General features: G+C 40.5%; 1 protein-coding gene across 1 annotated transcript in view; it reads right to left on the reverse strand.

The window, feature by feature from the left end:
• LOC113501151 (neuroligin-1-like) overlaps window positions 1-9660 on the reverse strand; it is an 82807-nt gene extending 73147 nt beyond the window's left edge. Inside the window, exon 1 of the mRNA XM_026882190.1 lies at window positions 9501-9660. The gene's annotated coding sequence lies outside the window, so the exon portion shown is untranslated. The remainder of the gene's footprint in view (window positions 1-9500) is intronic.
• Between the last annotated feature and the right edge of the window lie 409 nt (window positions 9661-10069).

Below are 10069 nucleotides of genomic sequence, written 5' to 3' on the forward strand. Positions count from 1 at the left end.
TCATTTACTGAAGATAGCGTGTTAAGGTGTACGGCGAATGGTTGAAAAAAAGATTAACTGTTTGAAGGGGACGAAAGGGCATTTTTTTATTTACAAACCCTATTTTACTTGCATGTGATATTATAGAGAAGTTCGATATCTCTTTCAACCGGTATCATCAATGCATGTGTACTATTTGGTGATAAAGATAAAAGAGGAGTCTGCTTCTAGATGAATCTTTACCAAAAAAAAAATCATTTGTGAAAATTTAAGAAACTGTATTTGGAATTGAAATCCTTAAATAATGTTGAACACAATTACAACGAAGGATTAACCGATTCGGGGCCTGTTACATACAATCTAAGATCAACAGTGGATGGGATTAGCGACAGGCGGCGCGGCGCGGCGCGTGTATTGTGAGGCGCGAGTTATCGTGGTGTGAACAGTGTCGCGGCGCGGCTTATCGCGGCCAGATATCGCGCGGACGACGCTACCTGCTGGAAAAACTTAAACAAACAATAGCACCAGGAAATAGTTAAGACTCTCAGCGTTAATTAAGACAAGAGGCAAGTCGGCGGGGCCGCGCTTAATTTTCAACTTTTCTTTATTTCCCTTCATTAAAAGTTGAAGCGTTTTCAATTAAAATTGAAAAAATCTCCTCCGAGTGCGGCTGGACGCTGGACGGGACTCGCGCCGAGATTAAATCTGTTTCTCTGTTTTCTGATACTTCCTTAAACAGTTGTTTGAGTTACATTTACTTGTTTAAGTCAACGCCGGAATATTTAACGAGGAACTTTATTCGAACGGGACAGCTGCTAGTGACAGACGAGAAACAAAATATAAGAAAACGGGAACATTTCCAAAAGTGCTAGATGTTAACTTGGAAGGAAATGCACACTTTAGATGATGTACCTCCCCCTCCCCCGCCGCGCGGCCATTACACCCCCCTCTCTCTCCCAGTCCCCGACGATATGAGCGTCCTTAACACCAAGAGGACTCAGAATTACTTTTTTTACAGATAGGAAATGTAAGAACTTTCGTCCAAAATAAAGTATTTTAGCTAAATCAACACGATTTTTTTCCCGTAAGTACTTATAGACAACGTCGTCAGACAAGTCTCTTGAGACAAATATTGAAACGTAGACACTTGATAAATATAAGTGAGACAACATTTGCTTACCGATAACATAATCGTTTTACGCGAACATAGTAAAGCTTTCAAAGTAACTTGAAGATCGATTTGCCGGAGCTCCCCCCTCTCGGGGTGGGGGGGGGGGGCAGCGCTTAAACTTTTATTGTCCCGTCGTAACTCCGGCGATGATTTGATGCGAGATGAGTTATGGCGGCGGGTTAATGTGCTGCGCGCTCTTAACCCTGTACTCGCCGATGTAAGAACATTATCTCAGTACTTACATCTTTATATTATTTCTCCAAAACCAGTATTCGGGAACCACTTGGTTTTAGCAAGAAAGTTCACGTTCAACGTTTTTGTTACTTTCGTTCATTACATTAAATTCTACGCTCACATTACTTATTTACTGTTTTTTGTTATATTCCTTTCTGGAAACATTCTAAAAGGAAAATTGATTATTTTCTTCAAGACACGCAACGTTAGAACTTTTAACATTATTCATTTTCATGTGGATATGAACTATCCCAATCGGCATTAGTACGGGAGTTAGCGAAATTAGAATAATCTCCGTATTCATGGCGTGTTTGCTTTCAGTAATACACGTGTTCTCAGGGCATCAGTTATTTACGCTTGTTATGTAGTTCCTCATCGGTAACACTCGCTATGATCCTCGTTTCTTAAATAATTCACTAGTTGCGTCTCTGAATTACTAATTTGTAATGAGGTGTGATACGTGTGACATGACACAAGGTCGCCGGGGGTGGCGAGGGGGAGATGGGGTAAGCGGGGTAATCTGTGGTGACACATCAAAGTGTAATCTGTGGAACTCGGCCTGTTCGGCCCCGTTCGGCTCGTGCTCGGTTCGTGCTCGGCTCGCGCTCGGCTCGGGTTCGGCTCGGGCCCGGCTGTCGCTAACGTGATTACCGAGCCTACATTGGCACCGACACGCATCTTATTAGCAGGGATCAAACACCAAACCCATTTGGTTACGTGTGTTTAAAAGCGTTCGACCAATGTTTGGGCAGTGACTTATCAACTACGATTACTGAAACGTAGTGTGTTCACATATGTCCTCTAAGAGCTAATGTTCAGTATTGGTTTGGACAAATTCAATAGCCACAAGTCTAAATTATGTTATTGTTTACTTATACAAAAAAGTCTTGACTGCTGTTGGTGTAATTACTGCAAATGCTAATTGGAAGTTTAAATCTAGGATTTGCCTTAAATATGTGCCATGATTTTGGTTTCGGAAGACAAATAAGACATCTTCACGTGTACAATACAGTATTAAACTTAAATCCGATAAAACTAGAATCAAACTACTCCAACAATCTAGAAAAGGTTCACCATATTAAAGTTGAGTATGCTCGGTATTACTCTCTGACCGACACCCAGTCTCACAAATACTTTCTCTCAACCCGCCTCACCGGCAACATTCCGAGACACTGATATCTGCTTTGAGTTCCTCCTAAGTCTATCAAAGCACCTTACAAGCTCGCGAAACGAAAATTGGAACATTCTTTGAAAACTGAAAAGAGTTGTCAACAATAGGCACCCGCTTAAACCTCTCCTACTGAAAACCTACAAAACTGAATTAGAAACATCAAAGGCATCTGCGTGGCGCGAACTTTGTTTAGCTTTGATAAATTCCGATTCAGGAAGTTTATGTGAATGCGAAAATATTAAAGTTCCCGACAAACACTAGCTTAGAACTGTTTTCTGGAAACTAGTTCCTGTTTGACGATCGACGAATACGGAAAAATGCTCTGCAATTAGATTGCTTATAAAAGCATTCCGTTATTTTTCTATTGATCCCTTATTATGCGCTCTGTTAATTATTAATTGTCACTGCTCAGTTAGTACTCATTCGAATAGAAGATGTATTCACTGTGACCCTGATATGTAATATCAAATCTGAAGTTATTTCATCACAGGCTCTGGTGCTGAACCCCGTAACGACTGGCAACTATTCACAGCCTCTGGAAACTAGGAGTAGCTTGAATGCTGCCGCATAGCATGCAAAAGTTACGATATCAGCTGACGACATGATGTTCATTATAGCATCATTAATTACTCGTAGTTATAACGCACTAACGTGAAGCCAATCTGAAGGTGATCGCGACGTGTTAAATAGGTTATTGTATCGATTAACAAATTTCTTGTTATAATGTATTATATCTGCCCCCTCGTCAAGTGACATTTTGACAATCGTAAGCGAAAGGAAGGGACACTTATTTAGAAGAACTGGTACTTTACAAATTGCCAACGTAAATACTAGAGCTGAATATAACTCTCTCCAGCGTGGCTCCAGTACAAACGATATTGTTTTACCTCAATACAGTATATTACCTTAAACTGTTTTATGCCACTTGTATTCTGTTGGAAGTGGTCACCAGAGATACAGTCGTGTAATCAGAAAGCCTCCGCCATCTCAGATTGTCTGGCACAAACAAACTCGTAAACTGTTTCACCAATATTACTGAAAATTTACCGTCCCCTATGTGTGTGTGTGTGTGTACCATTTATTGTATTTTGTTTACTTCCCCATGTTTTATTGCCAATAGGAAGGTAAATAAACAGGTTTCGTTTATTCCCAATATGTTAACTTGTTTAGTTTTACGTTTGTTTTATTTCCAAACGAAGTTAAACAAAATCCTCGTTCACAAACACATCCCAACTGAATACTGAAGTTGGTAAACTCGGGAAACTAATATCCAAATAAAGCATAAAACAAGTACAGAGAAGTATTGAGGAGTCCCGCAGGACGCGCCCTCCGCCTTTATAGCTCGCATAAAGCAGGTTTACAGCGGCGCTGGCAGCGGCATCTCTCGGAGCCGCTCCGCGCCGGCTCCTCAACCCTCGCGGCTCGACGAGTCTGTCATATTTGCCGCGTGATGCGAATAATTTATCGCTTAAGGTGTCGTTTCGCTGCAGCCGACAGCCAATTGCGATAAAATGTCGCCGAATTATATTTGAATTTTGTTTTTGTCTCCAGTTCGCTGCTTGCAAATATTGTATTGCCTTTATTGTACTGTTGCAAGGGGAAAGCAATATTGTACAGGTTTTATTAAGGTAGTGGCATTACAGGAAATTTACGTGTGAAGTTAGCACATAACAAAACTTGAACTTGGTCGTAGGCATTCAAAAATCACTGAAAGCCGGCGACCCTCGCGATGTTGGTTTAATTTAAAATGAGCATTGAGATGTTTTCTGGAATCGGCCGAGTTAAACACCAGACGCTTCCTTAAGAAGATTTTCACTTAATTAAATAGGACTATTAGTTAAAAGTTGTGCTTACTTAGGAATTAATTGCTTTTCCTTTATAATTTAAACGTTTTGAAGGTTTCCTGTTTTCAATCAAATAATTAATTCTTACTATTAATTTCAAAGAATTAAATTTAAGTAATGACTTATATCCACTAAACGTATCTCCAATTAAATGTTATTCTTTATCAAAAGTGATGAGGATTTTAAATATTTTCTGAGCAGTCACTTTATTCGACTACTATTATATAGTTAGTCAGACAGGACCTGCTCCCGTCGACAGCTAGCTTTGTAATTAAGTGTTCTTGACTTTTTCTAATTCGCCCTCTTTGCAAGTTCCCTCCAGTAACACAGTTACCGGCGCTGCGAGTTACTTCAGCTCGTTCTTCTGCTCTCATTACCATCAGTTGTCTGCTTGTATTGTTCCTGACTGACTTTTTAATATAGTCTTGTTATTGTTTATGGAATATTGCGTATTCATATTATACTAAGGTATTCAAGATTGATTATTTAATGTTGCAAATATGTTATTTAAATGTTTACTGTTATGTTCGTCGTGTGTCACCTACCGCACTATAACACTTAACGTCCACACTCCATCCATTACTCTGGTTTCGCTTCTTAATTGAGCAGTTATCTCCGCCAGCCTTTATCGTGGTCTATTTATTTTAGCACTTGGCGTCGAATAAATCTTTAGTGCAATTTCCTTACGCGGCCACTACCCCCCCCCCCCATTTATCGGGGGGTAATTCAAAGTTTTCACATAAAATCCCTCGTAAATCTCTAAATCGTTCATTTTAGGTACTTTCTAAAAGCTTATAAATCGAATTGAAATATGTTGCAGACTAGCCCGTGTTGGCTGGGAGATGTTATCGCAGAACTTCTAACCATCACTACAACATTCAGAGGAATACGAAGAATGAACATATTATTATTGTAAGCGACTTAAGTTAAATAATGTGCGTTTTAAATCCTTCGCATAGTTCGCATGTATTCGAGGCGGGTTCGACGCGAGTCAATCACAGTTGTGACGAATGTGGAATGTTGTGCACGCGGGCGCAGCTCGGGCACAGGACCGCCGCTAATTAAGTTAGCACTCCTCTGCAAATTTCCTCCACCACTATTGGTTGCGTTTCTTTGTTATGTTTACATTAACACTAGTTTTGCTATTTTCTACTACAGTTAAAGATAAGAATTAAAGTGAGGAATTTAATTTAAGGCTGCGTCCCTTTCTTGTTGACCCCTTTGTAACACAATTACGAACCATTGAGATCCCCAGCTTTGGGCACACTGTTCTTTTGCTCCTTTAAGAAATTATAACTTCAGTACTTTTCATTATAAGAGGCTAGTGCCGGAGATATTTAGATTGATAAGAGGAATGATAGTTATAAACTAAAAGTTACCAAGATCAGTTATTCAGCCACTTCATTCATTATTCACACACTCAAGCAAACACAATTCTCTAACATCACACAGTAAGATAAGTTTATATTTCACTTGAATTTGTTTTATGGCCTCAATAAATTATTTTATAAAAGCCCATTTATATGATAGAGCTACGTAATGTTCGTTTGATTCAATTTATTTATACGATCGTTCTCTTTTGGCGGGAATAATCTCGTTTCCAATAAAATAGCGGAAAGTTCGCGACCACAGAGCGAGGCGAGCCTCACAAGCGAGCCGGGCGAGACGATCCCAATACTCTGCTTATACACGTGTTGCAAGAAACGTTTGGAGATCCTACTAATTCGATGGATACATGTGTATCACATTTGTATCTAACGGTAGGTGTTCCGCAGTCGGAGAAAAGTGCCTTTTCAGACTTTTCGGCACTCAGTTACTACCCAGCAATACCTTGAGAAAAGACCGATGTCATCCGACCACTATCTCTTCGGCTAGCCTCTAAAATCAGAAGTGTCAATTTAGCAAAATTATTCCTTTAGTTTTCGGATTGGTTTAAGAGTCGTGAAAACAAGCAGCGTTATTTCAAAAATAATAATGTGAATGGCACGAATTCTACTGCGGGAACTGTCGAGGATAATTAAAGTTTTATTGGCGTTCATAAATTTCATATTCATGACCCAAAAATATAATGAAGAATGTCAATGAACTATTAAAGTCCTAGGTAGTTTTAACTTGTTTCACAACACATTCTTGTTGCTTTTATATTGAATTAAAAACAAATTAATGAAGTGAGGCGATTGACAAAAGCAGGTGAGTGGCGCCGCGCGGCGGAGCGAGTGCGGTGTGAATACAGCTTTTTCATTTGAAATACGTTTTAATATCGCGGAGCCGAGCCGCGTCCAATTAATCGTTTTACGTCGCTGTAAATACAGCTTAATAACATGAGCAGGTAACTCAATTTATTGCCACCTTTCTATACACGAATATATATGTTTAATTACGAAAATACCTGTGTTACTGTTAAATATCGTTGATTATACGCCGGTATAAAAAGCTTTTCCGCGATAAATTTTACGTTAAAGCAAAGTAGTGTAATTACTTCCAAAAAACATTCGTATTTTAATGCAAAGTGATAAAATGAATACAGTCAATGAAATTCTGAAAACCACACTTATATAACGTGGAATTTAAAAATATAAGCGTGAGCGTTTACAGCTTCAGGCTTAAGTGAAATCACTGAAGATGATGATGAAGGCTTACACAAAGTAAGGCTATAGAGGCGCACGTGACGTGTAATTACGTGATAATGTTATGCCGGCACGCACGCGCGGCATTACCCCCGGACTAGTTTATCATACGCAAACAGCCGAGCCGGGCCCGACACCACACACAGCGCACAAGCCACAGCTTACAACTACTCTTTTATAGCTTAATTATAATACAAACTTCACTCAACGCTTCAATGAACTTTATTAGAAAGTAAATATTCAAAATATCCGATGAAATCTAGAAAATAAAACTTTTTGTTGTTTTAAAGCATCAAATCGTGTCCATTCCGTTATAGCTATGAAGCGCCTAATACAGGTCAGCTCGTGACTTGTGACTCGAGTCCTGATCTCCTTTTTTGGTAACATTCACAGCGGCAGAGTTTAAAGTTTAAAAACTGTGCGAGTGCAGGCGGCGCCGAAGCCGTCACGTTTGTGGCAATCTTTAAATCCGAAGCGAGATTGGTGTACGTGACGCCTGCGAGCCTGACACACAGCCAGACATATATGTAAAGAGAATGGTGTTATCGATTGTCCGACACACACCGCGAATTCTATTAATGATTTAGAGCTTTAAATTTTTTCTGGCAACCCATGTGTCTAAGAGCTTTTTTTTCTCAGTAGGATATGTATATTTCTAACTTATTCCTAACTTTATTTTTTTTTGCCACAACCTAGTTAAATGTAACCACGCACAAACCCCTGTTTAGTCCGCACACTATCCGAGAGGATGTTTTTCTGAAAATTCCGCAAATCGTTATGCTAATGTAAAGGTCCGTTTGTAGAGACCCACACACCATGGCTCTGGCCAAACACGGTAGATAACTTAAATGAATGGAATAGTCACATGGTATAATGTAACATTGTTGAACTGTCTTGTACTGATCGAGCACAGCCCGCTCATTACTTGAACGGCTACAATATTGTAGAGAAGTGAGATACATGTGTGGCGCGCGGCGTCGCCTCAGTGAGCGGGCTGCAGTTTTATTGCCGACATAAAGCAGCTTTATAGCCGCTTATCGCACTTGCCATCGAACCCTCGCCTCCGCGCTCGCAGGACACGTATAGCTGTGCGATGAGCTCTTCTCAGATCTAACAAACTGTCTCTGATTTCACCTTTTAGAAGTTAATCAAGGAATAACAAACGTCGAGGTCCGACATACGTTTGAACGAAGTCAAGCTTACTGAAGCCCTAAAGAATATTTTTAAACATTGAAGACGAAACAAATGTTCGCAAGTCTCATCTCGATATCCATTTGCTTTTGTTTTATTTCGCTCTAAATGTATTGTATTTTCCTCTAAAGTTCAGAGATTAAGTCTAGATCTCCGGAGCTCACTAATTGAAGCTGGATTTTCTGAAACACCCAGCCTCGGCCTTAATGAGTGCTTAAACGGGTCGTTGATTTCGTCGCAATTAGTTTGCATCTGTAAGAAGAATATACTTCATTTCTTTTTAATTAAAGCAGATTGTGTGTCAGCCGTGTTATGTCTCACAGCTCGTCTCGCGGAAGGCCGGCCGTACCGCCTCACAACAAGCTATTGCGCGGAATCAACAATCCAATGCGACAATAATTAATAACAATTAATATGGTCTTGGCATTAATTACACGCGCCGATTCCCCGCCATTAATCCCGGTGTTAATTAGGAGCAGGGTAAGCAGAGACTATTGTCAGTGTATTGTGTAATTGGCGAGTGGATTACTGACTACTTTCCTCGACTGAGTCCGTTATATTAAATGAGACGTATCCTTTACTGCCGTTTACGTAAGACGTGGAAAATTCTCATCTAATGCTGAGTTAGCAAAAATACAACTACTGTTGTCCTGGGCACTCGCCAAATATTTGCAAGATTTTGTGTCAAGCAAATAACAAAGTGAATTATAAACAATCAGGGATAAAACAGCGACTATTTACGACGACGCTTTTTTTTTAAGGGGTTTGATTTTCTAACATCACACATTTACACATGAAAACTTCCTTGTGAACCCAACAATCACTGGGGCAATTTTAAAGAACTTAGTTTCATTAAAAGAAAGTTAAAAAAGTCAGTACTCAACTCTCATTAAAATCGCAATATCTCATTTTATCACTGAGTGAGCGGAAATTATGGGTCTTGAAAGTTTATTTAAAAAAATTAAAATCAGTGAAAAATGTAGAAAAACGTGGAAAAAGATATTTCTTAATTTAGTTCGAAAGAGGTCCCAACTATACAACGATTACAAGTAGAGCCAACTGTTTGGAGTCTGCAGTAGACGTGAGGGACGTATAGCCGGGCGCTTATCTGTCGCGGACGACACGCATCGCTGCGCCCGGACTCGCCGGACACTAGCCGGCCGCCCGGCTTCGTCCGCTGATAACTTATCACATGAAACATTAACGTTGCCCGTCGCTCCTGTCTTATTAATTCGCTGAACGGCGACAGCAGAGCGATCTCCTAAATAATACATGCAACCCACCTCGAGCGGTGCCGGCTCTCCGAGGTAGCCTCGATCTATTATTCACACGACACTAGCATACCGAAACTTTTCACCATAACACTTTCACGTCACAGGTGCGGAGTAGCGGGCGTGCGAGTCGGAGAGCGCGGCGGCGCAGCGACGACGTGCGGACTGTGCGGCGGGCGCCGCGCGACTGCCGCGACCGCCGCCCGCGCGGCCCGCACTGCCCGTGCCGCCGCGCGACGCCGACGACTCGTGCGACCGATTTTTCTCCAGAACACGGCTGCGAGTTAACGTATTTAGCATTCGTCAAGGATTAACTCGCGATGTACAACGGAATACATTTGCATATGAAATGTTCCCGGCTCTCCCTCAACTCTTTTATACGGCTCCGTGTAATCAGTGAGCGTGATTGACCCAAACCGAACGGAAATGCAAATATTCTTATGTATTTAACCTATATACATAGGTTTCGTGTCTGACAAATTTATTTATTTGTACTTTACATAGAATTATGCATTATTCATTTGGTACGGTTTCATTGCCGTAAGAGCTATTTAGTTAATATTATAAAGGTCCTATTTGAT

This window comes from Trichoplusia ni, chromosome 15, assembly GCF_003590095.1.
Source record: "Trichoplusia ni isolate ovarian cell line Hi5 chromosome 15, tn1, whole genome shotgun sequence".
NCBI lineage: Eukaryota > Metazoa > Arthropoda > Insecta > Lepidoptera > Noctuidae > Trichoplusia > Trichoplusia ni.